Source organism: Mustela nivalis, assembly GCF_964662115.1.
Source record: "Mustela nivalis genome assembly, chromosome: 6".
Taxonomy (NCBI): Eukaryota; Metazoa; Chordata; class Mammalia; order Carnivora; family Mustelidae; genus Mustela; species Mustela nivalis.
This window is the reverse complement of record NC_139025.1, coordinates 118604306-118629096: the sequence shown is the minus strand read 5'-3', so window position 1 is coordinate 118629096 and position 24791 is coordinate 118604306. Positions and strand designations below refer to the sequence as shown.

Genomic DNA, 24791 nt, shown 5'->3' with positions numbered 1-24791 from the left:
CCTTCTCTCCCCACATGCTCTCTTTCTAAAATAAAAAATAAAATTCCTAAGTAATTCTGAGACACAGAGTTGAGAACCACTACAATGCACTAATGAGAAGGACTATGAGAGAGGTAAACACGAATGGATGGGATTATAGAAGAAGAGCAGCTCATTCTGTGTGATGACAGACAGGGTGTATGAGTATATGGATACAGAAGGGGCAGCCTGCTTGGGAAAGCTTCTAGAGGATATGACACATAAGCTGGTCTTTTAATAACGAGATTTCCAATCAGAAAAATGGAGGTTCTACCATGGACATTTTAAGCTTACTTAACAGTAACACTGCTACAGCCCCTTTTCCTGAAGCTCTCCTCTTGGCTCAGCTAGAATTCCCAGTGGAGAAGAAACTACACCTCTCCTTAGTTGAATAGCACTTTATATGCTTTAGGAGTTTACCCTAATATGGGGATCTTGAAAGACAAGGAATGAAGAAAAGATTCTCATAAAAGCCTGGATGCAACAGTGTATTTTGTAATTTTACTTCTAGAAATGTGTCCTATAGAAATACTAATACAAGTATTCAGCAAGGTATATAGATCATAATTTTATTCAACCAACTTCACATTTTACTAATATTCTTTGTTCTAGAAAAAATTTAAGAGCATAAGGTAAAAATCAAGAATAGCTATTCTTCTTTTGGAATTGTAGTGACAAAAATATCAACTTAAGGATGGACTATGTGAGAATTCAAGGTAACCAATTAAAAGGGTTATCAAACAAAACATTTTCAGAAACTGTGGCCTAGCAAGATGTTGTGTCTGTCTCTCTCATTTACATCTGGATACTTCCCATAATAATAGGCAAAATTTAATGTAAAGAGGAACACATGTCTTTACCTGCATGATGGAAACATGGTCAAGCAGACACACTATAGAAATGAATTTAAAATCTTTGATTCTAGACCTAACGGTTTATCATGTCCATCATGACCATGCAGTCCTCTTCTGCTAAGAGGATAGGAAATTCTATTTTAATTTATGTTGTTAAGGCCTTTTCAGATTTGAAGCATCAGCATAGTGCATCCCCAACATCCTACAAATAAGGGAATGGGAGAGTCAGCTAAATAGCTACTAAGGTTACTTAACTTCTAACATTCTGTAACATCCAATAATTTCTAAAAATAGGAAAGTACCTTGTAGACTCAATCTATACTTGTCAAATATTATCAACCACTCTGTAAGTTTATATCATGAAAGGAAAATACATTCCCTATGCTATGGAGACTACTTCTATTTTTTTTTTTTTTTCAGAAGGTTTTAACTCCTTTTGTGAATATGACATTGAAAAGCTGAATATCTCATTCATGCAGTATACTTAGTTGTCAAGTAAAAATGTCTTAAAAATATTTTTGACTCTTAGCTCAACTACGTACTATGTGACCTTGGCCAAATAAGTTAATCTCTCTGTGTTACAATGTCTTTTTTATTTTAATTATTTATTGTTTGTTTGTTTTTTCCGTCTTTATTTTTTAAATGGGAAAAACACTATAGAGTTACTCAAATGAGTTTACAAAACAACATTAAAAAGTGTTACCAGAGTAGATATTCAATAAATTCTAGAGTTTTGTTGTTGTTCACTGACATTTTCCAATCTTAAAATGCTTAATATATTAATAATGCCTAGTTTTATCAAGGATGAGCATAAATGGGCTCTTGCAATCCACAGACAGGCATAATAATTAGTATAATATGAAACTCTTTAATAGATCTCCATATAGCCAAAATGATGGAATAATAGACATTCTTCATTTCCTCAGTAAAACTTGTAGATTTGGTGCCTATATGCCAGGGAGCATTCTTGCCTCTGAGTGTTACCTTGAGTAAGTTGTATCTGTTACCAGACAAGTTTATGTCAATTGACTATTTACTAAATTATGTAATTTAACTAAATGTCAAGTAAACTAATGAAAAATTAGAAAAAAAAGTTTCTATGACAGATGCTGGCGAGGATGTGGAGAAAGGGGAACCCTCCTACATTGTTGGTGGGAATGCAAGCTGGTGCAGCCACTCTGGAAAACAGCATGGAGGTTCCTCAAAATGTTGAAAATAGAACTGCCCTATGACCCAGCAATTGCACTATTGGGTATTTACCCTAAAGATACAAATGTAGTGATCCAAAGGGGCACATGCACCCGAATGTTTATAGCAGCAATGTCCACAATAGCCAAACTATGGAAAGAACCTAGATGTCCATCAACAGATGAATGGATCAAGAAGATGTGGTATATATACACAATGGAATACTATGCAGCCATCAAAAGAAATGAAATCTTGCCATTTGCGACAACATGGATGGAACTAGAGCGAATCATGCTTAGCGAAATAAGTCAAGCAGAGAAAGACAACTATCATATGATCTCCCTGATATGAGGAAGTGGTGATGCAACATGGAGGCTTAAGTGGGTAGAAGAATAAATGAAACAAGATGGGATTGGGAGGGAGACAAACCATAAGTGACTCTTAATCTCACAAAACAAACTGAGGGTTGCTGGGGGGAGGGGCTTTGGGAGAAGAGGGTGGGATTATGGACATTGGGGAGGGTATGTGCTTTGGTGAGTGCTGTGAAGTGTGTAAACCTGGTGATTCACAGACCTGTACCCCTGGGGATAAAAATATATGTTTATAAAAAATAAAAAATTAAAAAAAAAGTTTCTATAAAAACTAAGTTGAATGCTTTAGAAAGATTCAACAATAGCAGTTACTATACAAAACTGTGAGCAAATTAGGTATAAATTATACAAGTTTAATGGTGGAGGAAAAATGTAAAAATCTACAGGATGATTATGAACTTGAATTATTCTGTACTTAAAAGAACCCTGAAAGTGGAATTTTTAGCTATGATAGGTATTACTTGTTTAAGTATAACTAACTACTGGAATTCCAAAGAAGACAACTATTCATAAAGAAAAGCCTTGCCCCTACATCAGAAGATTGGCAAATGAATATACATTTTAAAAAGTTTTATGTTAAAACAAGTATCAAAAATATTTAGGTGATTTTTCATGATTTTCTTGGTTTGACTTTTGGGCAACTGACCAAACTACTAATACCAATTATACTGGCTAAGAAGGTTACTATTTTTTAAAATTTATTAACATATAATGTATTATTTGCTTCAGGGGTACAGGTCTGTGAATCATCAGTCTTACACAACTAATAGCACTCACCATAGCACATACCCTCCCCAATGTCCATAATCTAGCCACTCTTTCCCTCCCCTTCCACCCCTGGCAACCTTCAGTTTGTTTCCTGAGATTAAGAGTCTGTTATGGTTTGTCTCCCTCCTTGGTCCCATCTTGTTTCATTTTTTTCCCTCCCTTCCCCCAACAACCCCCACTCTGCCTCTCAAATTCCTCATATCAAAGAGATCATATGATAATTGTCTTTCTTTGATTTACTTATTTCCCTTAGCATAATACCCTCTAGTTCCATCCACGTCATTGCAAATGGCAAGTTTTTTGATGGCTGCATAGTATTCCATTGTATACCTATACCACCTCTTCATTCTCCATCCATCTGTTGATGGACATCTAGGATCTTTCCATAGTTTGTTTACTGTGGACATTGCTGCTATAAACAATTGGGTGCACCTGCTCCTTTGGATCACTACATTTGTATCTTTAGGGTAAATACCCAGTAATACAATTGCTGGGTTGTAGGGTAGCTCTACTTTTAACTTTTTTGAGGAAGCTCCATGCTGTTTTCCAGAGTGACTGCACAAGCCTACATTCCCACTAACAGTGTAGGAGGGCTCTCCTTTCTCCACATCCTCGCCAATATCTGCCATTCCCTGACTTGCCATTCTGACTGGTGTGAGGTGGTATCTCACTGTGGTTTTGATTTGTATTTCCCTGATTCTGAGGTTACTATGTTTTTTTTTTTTAACATGTCTGAAGGATTATCTGGGCTTTTCTTAAAAAAATCAAAATTTCAGTTTCACATCTAGTAAATCTATCCTGGAAAATAAGCCCAAGTCCATAATGACATATGTACAGGGATGGTCACTGAAGCATTTTTGAAAAAGCTAAATCTCCCAAACAATCCAAACAAATGTCTATCAATAGGAAAATAGTTGTAGGAATAAAAGAAATAGGAAAATACTAGTACAACTAATCCATGAAATACTATGCAGTTTTGAAAAAAACTGCCAACATTAAGTAAAAGAGGAATTTCCTTTTCATTATATTCCCTTTCGGAAGATAGTTTAATTTTTCAAGCCACTTCTTTTAAATTAAAAATATAAACCCAGGGGAAATTGGAAGGGGAGGTGAACCATGAGAGACTATGGACTCTGAAAAACAATCTGAGGGTTTTGAAGGGGCGGGGGGTGGGAGGTCGGGGTACCAGGTGGTGGGTATTATAGAGGGCACAGATTGCATGGAGCACTGGGTGTGGTGCAAAAAATAATGAATACTGTTATGCTGAAAATAAATAAAAAAATTAAAAAACCTGGTTAATTAAAAAGGAATTAGGTAGCTCTTAATGCCAATATGGAAAGCTTTATAGTTTGATTTTTAAAAAAGATTTTATTTCTTTATTTGACAGACAAAGATCACAAGTAGGCAGAGAGGCAGGCAGAAGAGAGGGGGAGGCAGGCTCCCCACTGAGCAGAGAGCCCGATGCAGGGCTTGATCCCAGTACCCTGAAATCATGACCTGAGCCGAAGGCAGAGGCTTTAACTCACTGAGCCACCCAAGTGCTTGCCCCTAGTTTGATATTTTTAATAAGAAAAAAGGTATGTTTATTAATAAAGGAAAATATACAGACAAAACAGAGGGAAAGATACGTTCCATACTGTTAATAGCTGGTATGTCTGAGGAGAAGGACGAGGAGGGGAAAGTGGGGTTGATTTCACTTTTCCTATTTATGTATTTCTATATTGCTTTATTTTTTATGATTAAAGTATATTAAAGATCATTTTTACTTTAAGAAAGGCTTTGTGAATCGAATGATCCCCTAAGTAGAGGATTAGCTAAATAAATTATACTATTCCCATATTACAGAATATTGTGTGGTCCTTAAAATCATATTCATCAGAAATAATGAGAGAATGTTTAAGTGTTACATATTTTCTACAACACACATCAGTTTAAAAAATAAAGCTACAATATTTTATTTTAAAATTACATATACTTTAATACATATGCTTTGTTTGAACATTGTTGGTTGCCACTCTTAGGACTTCTGAAAGTCATAAGTAGAAAGGAGCTGCAATAATCAACTTTATATTTTCTGACAACAATTCTGTATCCATCCCAGGCCATTAACGGAGGAAAATCAATGCAATCAACTCATACCTACTGGAGATTTGTATAGATTTGCTCCTCTCCCCTTCCCCCTACATGATGGTTTATTTTTGTTCTTTTTAGGGAAATTCAATTAACAATATTAGTCTCCTCCTCTGTCAATGATGAACACCATTGAGATTCTCCCTCACCACCTTAAGACATGTATGATGGGCTTACTGATTCCCTGACTTGCTAGTTAACAGGAGAATTACTGCCCACTCCTATAAATGACTCTATATGCTTCTTGTCATAAACACAGTGACAGCTCCTGAAATCAATCTTTCATGACCTTATTGATTAGGACACTTAGAAATAATGAGACTTCACCAGTGGCAGAGTAATGCTTGGAAAAAGAAAAAAATACTCCAATGAGGGCTTGCCTATTAACACTGCCAAATTTATCTTCCCATTGCCCCTTTCCTATTATAGACATTCACCTAGAAATATATATGATAAAAGTTAATAATCAATTTTGTGGTTCATATGTTTTTTCCTTAATACTGCTTATAACATATTTTAAATGAACAAAATAGACATAAAAACAATTTTTGATCACTGTCTTCCAATGCTGATAAAGATCAGTATATAATTTCTAAATAAGGGGAACACCTGGATTTCTCTGAGAATGATTACAAGATAAAAGCCATTGAGGAAAAATCTGAGCATTATAAGATCAGCCTCTTTTGCTGATCTCAATATTTTCTGCTTATATGATGTGCTTAAAGAAAAACAAATAATTTGAACTGGACAGAACCATAAAGATCTCCTAATTCAAACTACTTCTCTTATTATAAACAAGTAGAGCCTAGGGAAGGGAATTCACTTGTCTATGGTTATATCTAAACAAAGCTAGCTTTAGAATACAGAACTCATCTGATAAGATGTTTTATGATTTTCCACAAAGTAAGATGAGTAGATAGAGCTGATTATCTAGTTCATGAAAAAGGAAGAATTTTATGTCTTTTGCCTGCGGTATAAGTTTCAGGGTATCTAGGATGGCATTAGGAACCACAAACATGCTTATAGACAAGAATTGTACTCCTTGTACAGTATAGATGCTCAGTAAAACAAGCATACCTCTGAAAAATGTTTCTATGGATAACATTTTCCTGGAATGCCTCTTGGTTTTTAATACTCAAAATTCATAAAACACACTTATTTCTAAATACAAAGTTTTTCAGTAGATATGTATACAGAAAAATTTATATGTACCCCAAACCAGTACATTTTAAATACAGAAGAACACAACCTGAATTACACTCCAAACAGAACTTGCAGAATGTCAGGATTACATGTGAATATTTTGAAAAAAAAATGCACTGTCAACAAAGGGGATGTGTAATATATATTGTGTGCAAAGCAAACTATTAACCATATTATGACATTTTAAATATTTTATATCTTAATGTGTCTATTATTTATATGGCCATTTTACTATATTTTAGTATAGTTTAGGAAACTGGCTCAGGTTTAAGATAGAAATAAACACATTTTTTTTTCTTATTTAAAGTAATGTGAAGTAGGCTTCCAGTTAGCATCCCGATGCAGTAATCCATGGATTACTAATGGCAAGAGGAAGATTTTCAGTGTGGACACTGCTTGCAACTACTGGGTATAGCACTGTAGTTTGCACTGCACAGAAGGAACTATATGCTACCTCTACACCTCACAATGTTGAAATCTGAAAACTGCATGAATCTGTTGCTACCCTTACAGGAATGAATCCATTTTTTTATGTTTTTCTTTTTTATCTCCTTAAACTCTGATACAAAATATGACATGGGTGTTTCTAAATGGGAAAACTTATTAGATCATATGTGCTGTAAGGAAAGCTGGAAAAATAGTTTTCTTGTTTCCATTTTGGGAAAGCTTGTACTCATAAGGTATGGGGTTCCCTAATGCCATGAAAACTAAGACCTCAATCTCATAACCTTGGATTGAGAACCCAAACCACAAGCAACAAAAGAGATAACATACAAATTAAACATCAAATTTAAAACTTTTTTATTTTAAAGATTTTATTTATTTATTTTAGAGAGAGACATCAAGAGAGAGCATAAGCAACGGGAAAAGGGAGAAGTAGGCTCCCTGCTCAGCAGGGAGCCTGACATGGAGCTCAATCCCAGGACTCTGGGATCATGACCTGAGCCAAAGGCAGATGCTTAACTGCATAAGCCACCCAGGCACCCCAAATTTAAAACTTTTATCCTTCAAAGGACACCATCAAGGAAATGAAAAGATAACACAAATAATGAGAGAAAATATTTTCTGCAAATCATACTACTGATAAAGGATTTATATCCACAACATATAAAAGACATAATGACAAATAACCTAGTTTAGAAATGAGCAAAGGATTTGAATACATATTTTTTCAAAGAAGATGTATAATTAGCCACATGCAAATACTCAGTGTCATTAGTTATCAGGGAAATGCAAATCAAAATCTCCATGAGATACCACTCTACACCCACTAGAACGTCTATATTTAAAAAGAGAGAAATTAGTAAGAATGAAAATAAATTGGAATCTTCACATACTGCTAGTCGGAATGTAAAATGGTTCACTACTTTAGAGGAGTTTGCCAGTTTCTTGAAAAGTTAAATAAATAAATTACTATAAAACTAAGCAACTTCACTTTTAGATACATACACCAAAGAAATGAAAATATACAGCCACACAAAGAGTTGCACATGAATGTTTATGAATTATTTATAATACCCAAAAAGCAAAAACAACTGAGACTTCGAGGGAAGATGATGGAGAAGGAGGATCTAGGCTCATGTCTTCCCACAGAAACATGTAGTTAATACCTACAGCAGTGTAAATAACCCATAAAACAATGAAAAAAAACTGGCAGGACAAACCTTTCACAGCTAAATGTAGAGAAAAGACCAAATTCAAAAGGATGGGAAGGACGGAGAGGTGGTCAGGAGCCAAACTGGCCTGTGACCATGGGATGGTCACAGGAGAGAGGGACACTACAGGCTTGGAGAGGGAACGGGAGCAGAACCTACCCCAGGAACCACAAGAACAATCGAACTGCAGTGCCAAGATGAACTGCATAACATCTGGCTTTGAAAACCAGAGGGGAGGACCTCACGGAGACCCTCATTAAAGAGATAGAAAACTTAAAAAAGAACCTGTCAGAAATGAAGAATTCAATAACTGAAATTAAAAATACACCAGAGGGAATAATGGTAGACCAGACAGAGCAAAAGAACAGATCAGCAACCTGGAGGAAAGAGTAATAGAAAGTAATCAAGCTGAACAGGAGAGAGAAAAAATAATAATAATAAATAAAAATAGACTAAGGGAACTCAGGTACATTATCAAGCATAATAACATTCACATTATAGGGATCACAGAGGGAGAAGGAAGAAAAAAGGAGACAGAAAATTTATTTGAAGAAATAATAGCTGAAAACATCCCAAATCTGGAGAAGGAAACAGAAATCCAGATCCAGGAGGCATAGAGAACCCCCAACAAAATCAACCCAAGGAGGTTCACAGAAAGAAACATAATTGTCAACATGGGAATAAGTGGTGATAAAGAATTTTAAAAACAGCAAGAGAAAAGAAACACTTACATACAAGGGAAACCCCATAAGGCGATCAACTGATTGTTCAGCAGAAATTATGCAAGGCCAGAAACCAGTGGTAGGATAAATTCAAAATGCTGAAAGAAAACAACAACAACAACAAACAAACAAACAAACAAACAAACCATCTTTAACCAAGAATACTCTATCCAGCAAGGCTATTATTCAGGATAGAAAGAGAGATGAATAGTTTCCCAGACAAACAAAAGGTAAGGAATTCATCACCACTGAACCAGATTTACAAGAAATGTTAAAGGTACTCTGCATGGAAAAGGAAGAATATAAGCAGGAGTAAGAAAAACAAGAAGCACAAAAGTAGTAAAAGGAAGTATACCTATAAAAATGAGTCAAGAAATTCACAAAACAATGAGATTTAAAGTATACCATATGCCTAATAGGTGAGAAGGAGTAAAAACTTAGTGCCTTTAAAATGGGTTCAAGCTTATGCAACCATCAACTTAATACAGACTGCTGTATGCGTTCTGCATGTTGTATGTTTGTTGTTATATATGACAACAAATCAGAAGTTGGTAAGGGATATGCAAAAAATAAATGGAAAAATATCCAAGTAAAAATCACTAAAGAAAGTCAGCAAAATGTGAGGGAACAGAACAAAAGAAGCAAGGAACAAAGAACTACAAATACAACCATAAAACAAGTAACAAAATGGCAATAAATACATACCTATCAATAATTACTTTGAATGTAAATAAACTAAACATTCCAATCAAAAGACATGTAATGACAGAATAAATAAATATCAAGACCTACTTCTATGCAGTCTACAAGACCTAAAGACATGAAGATTTAATAGTAAAAGGAAGGAGAAGGATTTATCATGCAAATGAAAGTGAAAAGAAAACCAGGATAGCAATACTTACCTTGGACAAAATACCTTTAAAACAAAAACTGAAACAGGGGACAAAAAAAGGATACTATATAATCATGAAGAAAAAAATCCAACAAGATGATATAATAATTGTAAATATTTATGCACCCAACATGGAAGCACCCAAATACATAAAGCAGCTATTAACAAACATAAAGGAAATGACTGATATAATAATTGTAAATATTTATGCACCCAACATGGAAGCACCCAAATACATAAAGCAGCTATTAACAAACATAAAGGAAATGACTGATAGTAATATGATAAGAGTAGGAAATTTTAACACTCCACTCACATAACTGGACAAATCATCCAAATAGAAAATCAATAAGGAAACAGTAGCTATGAATGATATAATAAACCAGATGGATCTAAGGATATGTTCAGAACATTCCATTCTAAAACAGCAGAATACACATTCTTTTCAAGTGTACAAAGAACATCTTCCAGAATAGATCATGTTATGCCACAAAATAATGTGAATAAATTCAAAAAGCTTGAAGTTGTACAATGCATTTTTTTCTGACAACACTATGAAACTAGAAATCAACCACAAGAAAAAAATCTGACAAGAACTGCAATATATAGAGGTTAAATGACATGCTACTGAACAATGAATGGTCAAACAAGAATTTAAAGAAATTTAGAAAATGGAGACAAAAATAAAAACACAATGGTGTAAAACCTTTGGGATGTAGCAGAAGTGGTTCTTAGAGGGAAGTTTATAGCAACACAGGCCTGCCTCAAGAAGTAGGGAAAAATCTCAAAGAACTTAACCTTACACCTAAAGGACCTATAAAAAGAGAACAAAATAAAAAACAAACCAGTAGAAGGGAGGAAATAATAAAGATTAGATCAGGAATAAAATAGAAACTAAACAAAAAACAAAAAACCACAAAACAAATCAATGACAAAAGAAGCTGGTTCTTTTTTTTTTTTTTTTTAAGATTTTATTTATTTATTTGACAGACAGAGATCACAAGTAGGCAGAGAGGCAGGTAGAGAGAGTGGGTGAAGCAGTCTCCCCACTGAGCAGAGAGCCCGATGCGGGGCTCGATCCCAGGACCCTGAGATAATGACCCAAGCCAATTGCAGAGGCTTCAACCCACTGAGCCACCCAGGTGCCCCCAGAAGCTGGTTCTTTGAAAAGATCAACAAAATTGATAAACCTCTAGCCAGACTCATCAAAAAGGAAAAAAAGAAAAAGAAAAGAGAAAAGACTCAGATAAAGAAAATCAAAAGTGAAAGAGAAGAAATGATAACCAATACCACAGAAATACAAAGGATTATAAGAGAATATTATGAATAATTATTTGCCAGAAAATTAGACAATAAAGAAGAAATGGATAAAATTCTAACAACATATAACCTACAAAAACAAAATCAAGAATAGAAAATTTGAATAGACTGATTTCCAGTGATGAATTGGTAATCAAAAAATTCCCAGTAAACAAAAGTCCAACCCAGAAGGCTTCACAGGTGAATTCTATCAAGTATTTAAAGATTTAATTTCTTCTCCAACTATTCAAAATAGGGGAGGAAGGAAAGTTTCCAAATTCACTCTCCAAGGTCAGCATTACCTTGACACCAAAACCAGGTAAAGACACTACCAATAAAGAGAACTACAGGCCTATTGCTAATGAACACAGATGTAAAAATCAATAAAATATTAGCAAACCAAATCCAGCAATGCATTAAAAAAGTCATTCACCATGATCAAGTGGGATTTATTATTGGGATGCAAAAGTGGTTCAATATTCACAAATCAATCAAGGTGATACATCACATATCAACAAGAGAAAGGATAAATACCATATGATCATTTCAACACATGCAGAGAAAGCATTTGATAAGGTACAGTAACCATTCATCACCACAACCTATACATAGTAGGCTTGGAAGGATAACATAATATTATATATCAACATAATAAAAGCCATCCACAAAAAAACCCACAGCAAATATTATACCCAGCTGTGAAAAACTAAGAGCTTTCCCCCTAAGATCAGGAATAAGACAAGGATGTCCACTGTCACCATTTATATTTATCACAGTTCTGGAAATCCTAGCCGTAACAATTAGACCAAAAAAAAAAAAAAAAAAAGAAAGAAAAGAAATAAAAGCCATCCAAATTGGTAAATAAGAAGTAGTACTTCCAATATTTGCAAATGACATGATACTCTATATAGAAAACCATAAAGATTCCAACAGAAAGTTACTAGAACTGATTAATGAATTCAGGAAGGTCACAGGACATAAAATCAATAAACAGAAATCAGCTGCATTTCTATACACTAACAATGAAGTAGCAGAAAGAAAAATTAAGAAAACATTCCCATTTACAATTACATCCAAAATAATAAAATATCGGGGAATAAACATAACCAAGGTGGTGAAAAACCTGTACTCTTGAAACTATAAAACACTGATGAAAAAAACTGAAGACGACACAGAGAGATATTTATTCCATGCTCACAGATTGGAGTAATCAATACTGTTAAGATATCCATACTACTCAAAGCAATCTACAGACTTCATGTAATCCCTATCAAAATACTGACAGAATTTTCCACAGAACTAGAACAAACAATCCTAAAATATATATGGAACCATAGAAGATCCTTAAAGAGCCAAAGCAAGCATGAAAAAGAACAAAACTGGAGGTATTAAAATCCCAGATTTCAAAATATACTACAAAGCTGTAGAAATGAAAACAGCAAGGTACTGGCCCAAAAGTAGACACACAGATCAATGAAACGGGAGAGAGAGCCCAGAAGTAAGCCCATAACTATACGGTCAATTAATCTTTGACAAAGGAGGCAAGAATATGTAAAGGGTTAGTGTCTTTTCAACAAATGGTGGTAGGAAAACTGGACAGCTACATTCTAAAGAATGAAAGTGGACCACTTTCTTATACCATACACAAAAATAAACTAAAAAGACCTAAACATGAGATTTAAAACCATAAAAGTCCTAGAAGAGAGCATAGATAGCAATTTCTCTGACACTGGCTATATTAACATTTTTCTAAATATATGTCCTGAGGCAAAGGAAACAAAAGCAAAAATCAAGTATTGGGACTGTCATATCAAGAAAGTTTCAGCACAGTAAAAGAAACAATCAACAAAACTAAAACACAACCTACTGAATGACAGAAGATACATATGTAAATGGCATATCTGAGTAAGGATATACCTAGTAACAGCACCAAATAAGGTTTCATGAAAAATATTTTTTGCATGTTTTTCATGATATCTTCAATGTTTATGTTAAGCAAAAAATAATTTTTGTACTACATGCCAAGGAGAAGGAAGAGTGTTCTACCTGCCTTACTTAGTATGTAAGATACGTGAAATGGAGTCTACTAATGAAAAGCACTGAGCTGAATTGAAGATAGCTAGCATCAAGGTCCTTATATGGGCAATTTCTCATTTTTTACTGTCACTATTTCCGAGAACGTAGATTTATATAAATGTGGTTAAAAACAGTAAGTGTTTACTCACTGCATCAAGCAATCAATCACTAAGGTAAGCCCAAGAACAGAATATTGCTAGAGAGGTATCATGATGGAATACTGTCAGGTTGCTATGGGTAGAAACTTCAATAATCACAGCTCCTTACGGAGAGGTGAAATCACTCATGGCATATGCTGGGTTGAAGACGCTCTCTTATTAAGTGTTTATTTTAATTCTAGTTAGTATATAGCATCATATTAGTTTCAGGTGTGCAATTTAGTGATTCAATGACACCATACATTGCCCAGTGCTCATCAAAAAGTGCACTCCTTAATCTCCATCACTTATTGAACCAAACTCTCATACCCTGCCCCTCTGGTAACCATCAATCTGTTCTCTATAACTAAGAGTGTTTCTTCATTTGTTTCTCTTTTCTCCCCCTTTGCTTAAATTCCATATATTTAAATATGTATATAAAATATACTCCATATATTTATGTATTAATGAAATCATATGATATTTATCTTTAAATTATTTCACTTAGCATTATAGTTTCTAGCTCCAACCATGCTGTTGTAAAATTACATTCTCTTATGGCTGAATAATATTCCATTATCTACCTATCTATCTCACACCCTTTATCTTCATATCCATCAATTGATGTATATTTGGGCTGCTTCCATACCTTGCCTATTGTAAATAGTGCTGCTATAAACCTAGGGCTGAATGTGTCCCTCTGAAGCAGTGTTCTTGTATTCTTTGGGTAAATATTCCAGTAGTGAAATTGCTGGATACTAGAGTAGTACTATTTTTAACTTTCTGAGGGACCTCCATGCTGTTTTCCATAATGACTGCATTCCCACCAACAGAGCATGAGTGTTTTTCTACACATCCCCACTAGCACCTGTTGTTCTTTGGATTGTTGATGTTAGCCATTCTGACAGGTGTGAGGCAATATTTCATTGTGTATTTGATTTGCATTTCCCTGACGAGGAGTGATGATGAACATCTTTTCATGTGTCTGTTGGCCATCTGGATGTCTTCCTTGGAGAACTGTCTGTCCATGTCTTCTGTTCATTTTTTAATTGGATTATTTGTTTTGGGGACTGTTAAGTTGTATCAGTTATTTTATTTCCTTTTTAAAAAAATTTAAATTCAATATAGCCAAGGTATAGTACATCATTAGATTTTTAAATAATATTCATGATTCATTAATTGAATATAACACCCAGGGCTCATAATATCACATGCCCTCTTAATTCCCATCACCCAATTTCCCCACCCCCACAACCCTGTTTGTTTCCTGGAGTCAAGAGTCTCATATGTTTGTCTCCCTCTCTGATTTCTCCCCCTTCTGTTTTCCTTCCTTCCCCTACTGTCCTTTGCACTATTCCTCATGTTCCATATACAAGTGAAAATGTATGATAATTGTCTTGCTCTGCTTGACTTATTTTACTTAGCATAATACCTTCCAGCTCCATCCACATTAATGTAAGTGGCAGATATTCATCCTTTCTGATGGCTGAGTAGTTTTATATTGTATATATGAACTACATCATCTTTATCCATTCATCTGTTGAAGGACATCTCAGCCCCTTCCACAGTTTGGCTATTATGGACATTGCTGCTATAAACATAGGGGTGCAGGTGTCCCTTCTTTTCATACATCTGTATCTTTGGGATAATTATCCAGTAGTGCAATTGCTGGGTCATAGAGTAGGATTTTAATTTTTTATTCAATTTATTTTTGTGATGGTATAAGAAAGTGGTCCAGTTTTATTCTTTTGCATGTTGCTCTCCGGATTTCCCAACACCATTTGTTGCAGACACTCTTTTTTACATTAGATTTTCTTTACTGCTTTGTTGAACGTGAATTGACCAACCATATAACTGTGGTTTTATTTCTGTGTTTTCTATTCTGTTCCATGGACATAGGTGTCTATTTTTGTGTGCACAGGTGCTCTTTTACACTATTATCTATTATTTATTTATTTTTTATTAAAACAGAGACATACTCAACAAGTAACTATTTGTGAAAATTTTTAACAATCTGTTTTTAATTTTATCAATAGCATTGTAATTTTAGCAAATACATTAAGATTATATAATCATGGTCCTACTTCCAGCTCTGAAATATCATGTTTACAACACTTCTTACTAAATGTATTTTGTTGAAAACTTCTTTATCAACTACTTTACCACAAACTATTTTATAAATTAACTTTCTTCACAAGATAATATTAAAATATTCTTCTGTATAGGTATGGATAAAAACATAAGAGTATAAAAAATTTTAATCCTTTTTTTGCCTCTAATGTTTGAATAAAATTGACACACTAGGGAAGTATACTTTTTTTTTTTAAATCAAATGGCTTTGAGTATCTTCCTTTAGTAATATTCTAAGGAAAAATATCACAGTAGATTAGCATTCACTTAGTCAGATGAATAGTGTTTGGTCATCATGCTTACCTCTCATGAGGCATACAACTTTCTCCTTATTTCAAAGAGGAAAAAACTAATAATCACCAAAATAAAGTGAGTAGCTGAGATTGTTATAATTTTTTTTAATTTTTAGGTTTTTTTTTTTTGCAGTTCTAGTCAAGACTCAAATAATAATTCTCTGAATGAGGAACTGCACTATGCTCAGTTAGCAAATACAGACCTCCAAAATCTTTTTAAAAACCTAATCCTCCAAAGTTGATACTTTTAGACAACATACATCTCTTTTCCAAGATTCGCAACATGGCTTGATATGAAAAAGGTTGATCCACACTAGATAACTGGAACACCCATTTCCCCAAATCCTGATGTTACAGATATTATTATTATTTTTTATTTTTAAAGATTTTATTTATTTATTTTTAGAGAGTGGGTGCAAATATGTAAATGCAGGAAGGGGCAGAATGAGAGAAGCAGACTCTCCACTGAGCAGGGAGCCTAATGTAGGACTCCATCTCACCTGAGACCATGACCTGAGCCGAAATCAAGAATTCAACACTTAACTGACTGAACCATCCAGATGTCCCATTACAGACATTATTTTAATATTTTCCATCCTCTTATATATTTTACTTTGATAAAGTGGTTTAAAATGATACTAGAAGGACTACTTCATTAAAAAATGGCAAGTAAGGCGATGAAGACAAGTCCTCCCACTGAAACCAAAAAAGGTAACATTTAAAAATATCCTTAGGGCACCTGGGTGGCTCAGTGGGTTAAACCTCTGCCTTCAGTTCAGGTCGTGATCTCAGGGTCCTGAGATCGAGCCCTGCATCAGGCTCTCTGCTCAGTGGGGAGCCTGCTTCCCCCTCTCTCTCTGCCTGCCTCTCTGCCTACTTGTGATCTCTCTCTCTGTCAAATAAACAAATAAATAAAATATTTTAAAAAATAAAAATAAAAATATCCTTAAATGAATTAAAATTACCAGGGAGAGAACTGCAAGTCAAAATCCAGGAGGGGGTGAAAACCAAGAGACAGCAGCATAGCCCTCTCAACGTTGCTTTTGCTAATTTAGAAGAAACTTTTGTGAATGATAAAAGGTAAACCATTTTAAGCAAGACCATAAAAAATTTCATCCTTATAATAAGCATGAAACTGAAACTGGCCAATCAACCAAGTTGTGGCCTATGTTCAGGACATCCATGTAGCCTTGGGAACCTTAAAATTTGAACTTGGATTAAGATGGTTCCAGAAACACTGGTACTCTTATCACCTAACACAAGTAAATGAAAATATTTCCAGAGGAAGATACCATTATATTAGGTCTCAAATTATTCTTAATTTTTAAAAAATTGTTCAAACACAATATGCCCCAAACAAATGTAAATAATTTTAAAAGACTGTAATTATACATATTGTCTTCTCTGACCACAAAGGACTGAAATTAGAAATCAGTAACAGAAGGAACTCTAGAAAATTCAAATACATGTGGAAATTAAACCGGACATTCTTGTACAACCAATGTGTGAAATAAGAAATCCCAAGGGCACCTCAGACCTGTCAGAATGGCTAAAATAAAAAAGACAAGAAACAAGTGCTGGTGGGGATGTGGAGAATAAAACCCTAGCGCACTACTGGTTGGAATACAGCTACTATGGAAAACCATATGGAGGTTCTTCAAAAAGTTAAAAGCAGAAATACTATAAGATCTAGTCATTGCACTACTGGTATTTACACAAAGAATATGAAAACACTAATTCAAAAAGATCTATGCACCTCTGTGTTTATTGAAGCATTATTTACAATATCCAAATTATGGAAAAACTCCAAATATCCATCAACAGATGAATGGATAAAGAAGATGTTGTTAAATACATAAATGCAATATTACTCAGCCACAAAAAAGAATGAAATCTTGCAATTTGCAGCAACATGAATGGATAAGAAGGTGTAATGCTAAGGAAAATAAGTAAAAGAAAGAAAATATCATATGGTTTTACCTATATGTGGAATTTAAGAAACAAGTGAACAAAGAAAAGTAGAAACAAACAAATAAAAAAACAAAAACAGACTCTGAAGTTAGTGAATAACCTGAGGGTTTAAAGAAGAGAGGTGAGTGCATGATGGGTGAAACAGATGAAGGGGATTAAGAGTACATTATACACCGCAAACTAAAGTAACATTGTAAGTTACACTGGAATTAAAATTGAAGAAATAATAATAGCAAAAAAAAAAAACAAATATTAGAGAAATTATAAAATACTTAGAAGAAGGAAAAAGATGGAGGAGGAGTAGGAGACCTAAATTTAATCTGATCCCAGGAATTCAGCTAGATAGTTATGAAACCATTCTGAAACCTATAAACTCAACAGGAGATCAAAGCGAAAAATGGCAGTATTATCCAGAGAAAAGAGACCACTTTCTGGAAGACAGAATGTGCAGAGAAGTGAATCCAAGGTGATACACAGGAAGATAGACCTTGGGGGGAAGGGCTGGCTGCCAGCAAGTGGTAGAGCAGGAAAACACAAAATCATAACTTTTAGATGTCTGCTCCACTGAGGGACCCCACTCCTGGAGGCAGGGGGTGGAGCCTTTCCTGGGACAGTGCCATCTCTGGACGCTCTGGGTCACAGAAAAACCAGGGGTGCCTGAGTGTCACAGAGCTCCAGGTATTGGAACAGGGAAGCCGGCTGCAGACACGAATATGAGGAGTGGACTCTCAGACTGCATTGCCTTAAACCGTGATCCCCTGCATGGTTGGGCTACTGCTCTTTAAGCAGGGACCCCACAAGCGGCAGATCTGAGGAGACTCTCCCTTCCTCCACTGGGAGGAGTGGTGCAGGAGTATGCTGCAGGAATCTGCTGGGTTTGCAGATTCCAAATGGGGCTGTACACTAGAGATAGAAACACTCTGTCACAGGCTGGGTGAGCTCGGAGTGTAGCTAGAGACCAGGGAGACAGAAGTGATGGACTGATTTTTTCAGGGCTCACTGAGGAGTGGGACCCTGAGCTCTCGGTTCCTCTGGGGCCAGAAATTGGGAGGCCACCATTTTCATGCCCACTGTCCAAAGCTGTGGGAAAGGCATTCAGGGAATAAAAGGAACCACAGAAAACCCAAGCAGATTACTTAGCCTGGCCCCTAGAAAGGGCAGTGAAATTCCACCTCAGGCAAAAACATTTGAGAATCACTGCACGAGGACCCTCCCCCAGAAGATCAGCAAGGATATACACCCAAGACCAAGTTTACTGATCAATGAGAACTGCAAAACACCAGTGCTAGGAGAATACAGCACATAGAATTCATGGATTATTCTCCATGATTCTTTAGTCTTTCAAAGTTAAATTTTTAAAAATTTCATTATTTTTTTCCTATTTTTAAAATTTCTTCCTCTTTCTTATTTTAACTATTTTATCTTATCAATACCTTTTAAAAAGTCTTTTTTAAATTTTCACCTTCATAGTCATATTCTATCCAGCCCTTCATTATATTTAACCTTATTTTTTATACATATAAGTTCTTTCCTTAAAATCACAAGATAGAGTTTCTTCTAACAGATGAAAATATACATTATATATGGCATATGACTTTGTTCTAGTCACCAGCCTGATCACATTCTCTCCTTTCTTTAGTCAACCAACTTCTTATCAGTTCCTTTTTAAAAATCTTTTTTAACCTGTCATCCTTCACAGTTAGTTATATTCCACCCCTTCATCGTGTTTACCTTTATTTTTCAACATATATAAGTTTTTGTTTCTTTAAATTTTTGGAAAGCAGTTTCATCTAACAAACCAAAACATATCCAAAATCAAGTGTGTGGCTCTGTTCTTTTCACCAGCCTAATCATATAGATATTTTTTTTCACCCTTTCTTCTCCCCCTGCTTTTGGGTCTCTTCTGATTTCATTAGTGTTTATTTTTCGGAGGTTATTGTTACCTTTTTACCATTTTGTTCTTTCATTCATCTATTCTTCTCTGGATAAAATGACAAAGCAGAAAAACACCTCCAAAAAAAGAATGAGAGGCAGTATGGACTGCCAGCGATCATATTTTTCTCCCCCTCTTTTCTCTTTCTTCTTCCTCCCCTGGTTGCAAGTCTCTTCTGATTTACTTGGTGTATATTTCTATGGGGTTGTTGTTACCCTTCTAGCATTTTGTTCTCTTGTTCATCTGTGCTTCGACAAAATGATAAAATGGAAACACTCAACTCAAAAAAATAGAATAAGAGGCAGTACCAACTGCTAGGGACCTAATCAATATGGACATTAGTAAGATGTCAGAACAAGAGTCAGAATGATAACCATAAAGATGCTAGCTGTGCTTGAGAAAAGTATAAAAGATAACAGAGAATCCATTTCAGGAGAAATAAAACCCCTTTCTGGAGAAATAAAAGAACTAAAATCTATCTAAGTTGAAATTAAAAAAGCTATATAATGAGGTACTATAAAAAATGGAGGCTCTTACTGCTAGGATAAATGAGGCAGAAGAGAGAATTAGTGATATAGAAGGCAAACTTATGGAGAATAAAGAGGCTGAGAAAAAGAGATAAACAACTACTGGATCACAAGGTGAGAATTCGAGAGATAAGTGATGCCATAAGATGATACAATATTAGAATAAATGGGATCCCAGAAGAAGAGAGAGAGAGGGGGGCAGGAGGCATACTGAAGCAAATTACAGCAGAAAAATTCTCTAATTTGGGGAAGGAAATAAGCATCAAACTCCAGGAGGCACAGAGAACACCCCCACCCCCAAAATCAATAAGAATAAGTGGACACTTCTCATCTAACGGCAAAACATACAAGTCTCAGAGATAAAGAGAAAATCCTGAAAGCAACTCAAGACAAAGTATATAGCAATACAAGATTTTCTCAAGAAGTAAGAAAGATCTCAAACACACAACCTAACCCTACACTTAATGAAACTGGAGAAAGAACAGCAAATAAAGCCTAAACCCAGAAGGAGAAGAGAAATAATAAAGATCAGAGCAGAAATAAATGAAATAGAAAACAATAGTAGTACAGATCAACAAAACTATGAGCCTGTTCTCTGAAAGATTTAATAAGGTTCTCTCGTGTCTTTCATATAAAGTATCATGTCATCTGGGAAAAGAGAAAGAGTGACTTCTTCTTTGCCAATCTGAATACATTTTATTTCTTTTTGTCTTATAGCTGTTGCTAGGACTTCTAGTACTACGTTGAACAACAGTGGTAAGAGTGGGCATCCTTGTCATCCTCAGCTTTTCCTCATTGAGAATGATATTCCCTGTGGGTTTTTCATAGATTTTATGAAGTTGAGGAATGTTGCCTCTATCCCTACACTTTGAAGAGTTATAATCAGGAATAGATTCTTTATTTAGGCAAATGCTTTTTCTACACCAATTGAGAGGACCATGTGGCACTTCTCTCTTATTGATTTGTACTATCACACTGATTGATTTGCAAATGCTGAACCACCCTTGTGTCCCAGGGATATATCCCACCTGGTCATGGTGGATAATCTTTTTGATGTACAGTTGGATCCTATTAGCTAGGATCTTGTTGACAAGCTTGGCATCCATATTCATCAGGGATATTGGTCTGAAATTCTTTTTGATGGGGCCTTTCCCTGGTTTGGCGGTGAAGGTAATGCTGGCTTCATAGAAAGAATATGGAAGTTTTCCTTCTGCTTCAATTCTCTGAAACAGCTTCAGGAGAACAGGTATAAATTCTTCTTTAAATCATTGGTACAATTCCCCAGGGAATCCATCAGGTGCTGGACTCTTGTTTTTTGGGAGGTTTTTAATCAGTGCTTCAATCTCATTACTAGATTGGTCTACTTGGACTGTCACTTTCTTCCAGTTTCAGTTTCAGAAGTTTATAGGCTCCCAGGAATGTAACCATTTTTTCTTGGTTGCTTAATGCATTGGTATATAAGTCTTGATAATAATTTCTGATGATTGTTTCTATTTCCTTGATGTTAGTAGTGATCTCTTCACTTTCATTCATAATTTTATTAATTTGGGTCCTCCCTTTTTTCTTTTGGATTAGTTTGGCCAGTGTTTTACCAATCTTATTAATTCTTTTGAAGACCCAGCTTCTAGTTTCATTGAAGTTTTCTACTATATCTCTAGTTTCTAACTCATTGATCACTGCTCTAATCTTAATTATTCCCTTCTGATGTGGGGGGACTGGCTTATTTTGTTGCTGACTTTCCAGTTCTTCAAGGTGTAAAAAGAATTGGTGTACTTGGGATTTTTTTCAATTCTTTTTGGAAAAAAAAAAAGGTTATATGTTTTCCCCTTGGGACTGCCTTTACTGTATCCCATTGGTTTTGGACCAATGTGTCTTCATTCTCATTGGCTTCCATGAATTGTTTAAGTTCTTTGATTTCCTGGTTGACCCAAACATTCTTGAGCAGGATGGACTTTAGCTTCCAAGACTCCACCACCAAATTACTAAAACTCATACAGCAATTCAGTCATGTGGCAGGATGGATACAAAATTAATCCACAGAAATCAGTTGCTTTCTTAAACACTAACAATGAAACTATAGAAAGGGGATTAAATAATCGATTCCATTTATTATATTATCAAGAATCATAAGAAACCTTGGAAAAAACCTAACCAAAGAGGTAAGGATCTATACTCAAGGAGCTACAGAACACTCATGAAAGAAATCAAAGAAGAGATAAAAAGACGGAAAAACATTTCATGCTCATGGATCAGAAGAATAAACATTGTTAAAATGTCTATAATTTCCCAGAGCAATTTATACTTTCAATGCCATCCTGATCAAATTAACAATGGCTTTTTTCAAAGAACTGGAATAAACAATCCTAAAATTTGTATGGAACCATAAAAGACCCAGAATTGCTAAGGAAATGTTAAAAAAGAAAAACAAAGTTGAGGCATAACACTGCCTGATTTCAAGCTTCACTACAAAGCTGTGATCACCAAGACAGCATTTTACTGGCACAAAAACAGACATAGAGACCAATGGAACAGAGTAGATAGTGCAGACATGGACCTTCAACTCTATGGTCAAATAATCTTTGAGAAAGCAGGAAAAAATATCCAGTGGAAAAAAGACAGTCTCTTCAATAAATGATGCTGGAAAATTTGGACAGCTATGTATAGAAGAATGAAACGCGACCATTCTCTTACACCATACACAAAGATAAACGCAAAATGGATGAAAGACTTCAATGTGAGACAGGAATCCATCAAAATTCTAGAGGAGAACATAGGCAAAAGCCTCTACAACTTGGCTACAGCAACTTCTTTCAAGACATACCTCCAAAGGTAAAAGAAACAAAACTGAAAATGTACTTTTGGGACATCATCAAGATAAAAAGCTTCCACACAGCAAAGGAAACAGTCAACAAAACAAAGTGGAAACCAGAGAATGGGAGAAGATCTCTACAAATGACACTACAGAGAGATGGCTGATATCCAAGATGTATAAAGACCTCTCAAACTCAAAACCCAAAAGACAGATAATTATGTCAAAAAATTGGCAGAAGACATGAACACTTCTGCAAGAAGATATACAAAATGGCTAGCAGACACATGAAAAAATGTTCATCATCATTAGCCATCAGGGAAATTCGAATCAAAACCACATTGAGATACCACCATACACCAGTTAGAATGGGAAAGATTAACAAGCCAGGAAACAACAGATGTTGGAGAGGGTGTGGAGAAAGGGGAAGCCTCTTACAGTGTTGGTGGGAATGCAAGCTGGTGTAAACACTTCTGAAAACAGTGTGGAGATTTCTCAAAAAATTTAAAATAGAGTTCCCTTTGATCCAGCAATTGAACTACTGGGTATTTACCCCAGAGATACAGACATAGTGAAAAGAAGGGCCATATGAATCCCAACATTCATAGCAGCAACGTCTACAATCGCTAAACTGTGGATAGAGCCAACATGCCCTTCAACAGACGAATGGATAAAGAAGATGCCGTCCATATATACAATGGAATACTACTCAGCCATCAGAAAGGATGACTATCCAACTTTTGTATCAACATAGACAGGACGGGAGAAGATTATGCTGAGTGAAATAAGTCAAGCAGAGAGAGTCAATTTTTATATAGTTTCACTTACTTGTGGAACTTAAGGAATAACATGAAGGACATTAGGAGAAGGAAAGGAAAAGTGAGTTGGGGGAAATCAGTGGAGACAAACCATAAGAGAATGTGGGCTCGGAGAAACAAACAGGGTTTCAGATAGGAGGGGGGTGGGAGGATGAGTGAGCCTAGTGGTGGGTATTAAAGAGAGCACCTATTGCTTGGAGCACTGGGTATGGTACATAAACAATGAATCTTGGAACACTGAAAAAATAAAATTAAAAAATAAAACATATAATATATATTCCAATACTATGTTGGGAAAATAAGAAAGAAAGAAGTAATAAGATTGATAAATCCCTGACCAGACTTATCAAAAAGAAAAGAGAAAGGGCCCAAATTAATAAAATCATGAATGAAAGAGGAGGGATCATAACCAACACCAAAGAAATACAAGCAATTATAAAAACATATTATGAGCAACTATACACGAGCAAATTTGACAATATGGAAGAAATGGATGTATTCCTAGAGACATATAACTACAAAAACTGAACCAGGAAGAAAGAGAAAACCTGAACAGACCCATAATCAGTAAGGAGACTGAAGCAGTAATCAAAAATCTCCCAACAAACTAGAGCTCAGGACCAGATGTTTTCCTAGAGTAATTCCACCAAACATTTAAAGGAGAATTAAAACCTACTCTCCTGAAACTATTCCAAAATATAGAAATGGAAGGAAAACCTCCAAACTCATTTTATGAGGCCAGCATTACCTCAATCTAAAAACCAAAGTCCCCTTCAAAAAGAATTGCAGACCAATATCCCTGATCAACATGGATGCAAAAACCTCAACAAAATACTAGCCAATAGGATCCAAAAGGACATTAAAAGGATTATTCACCACGACCAAGTGGAATTTTTCCTGGGCGGCAAGGTTGGCTCAACATCCACAAATGAATCAATGTGAAACAATACATTAATAAAAGAAAGAACAAAAACCATATGATACTCTCAATAGGTGC

General features: G+C 35.2%; 1 protein-coding gene across 2 annotated transcripts in view; it reads right to left on the bottom strand.

The window, feature by feature from the left end:
* The window catches only part of SCAPER (S-phase cyclin A associated protein in the ER), a 524869-nt gene that overhangs the window by 213737 nt on the left and 286341 nt on the right, over positions 1-24791 (bottom strand). The gene's annotated exons all lie outside the window — the stretch shown is intronic.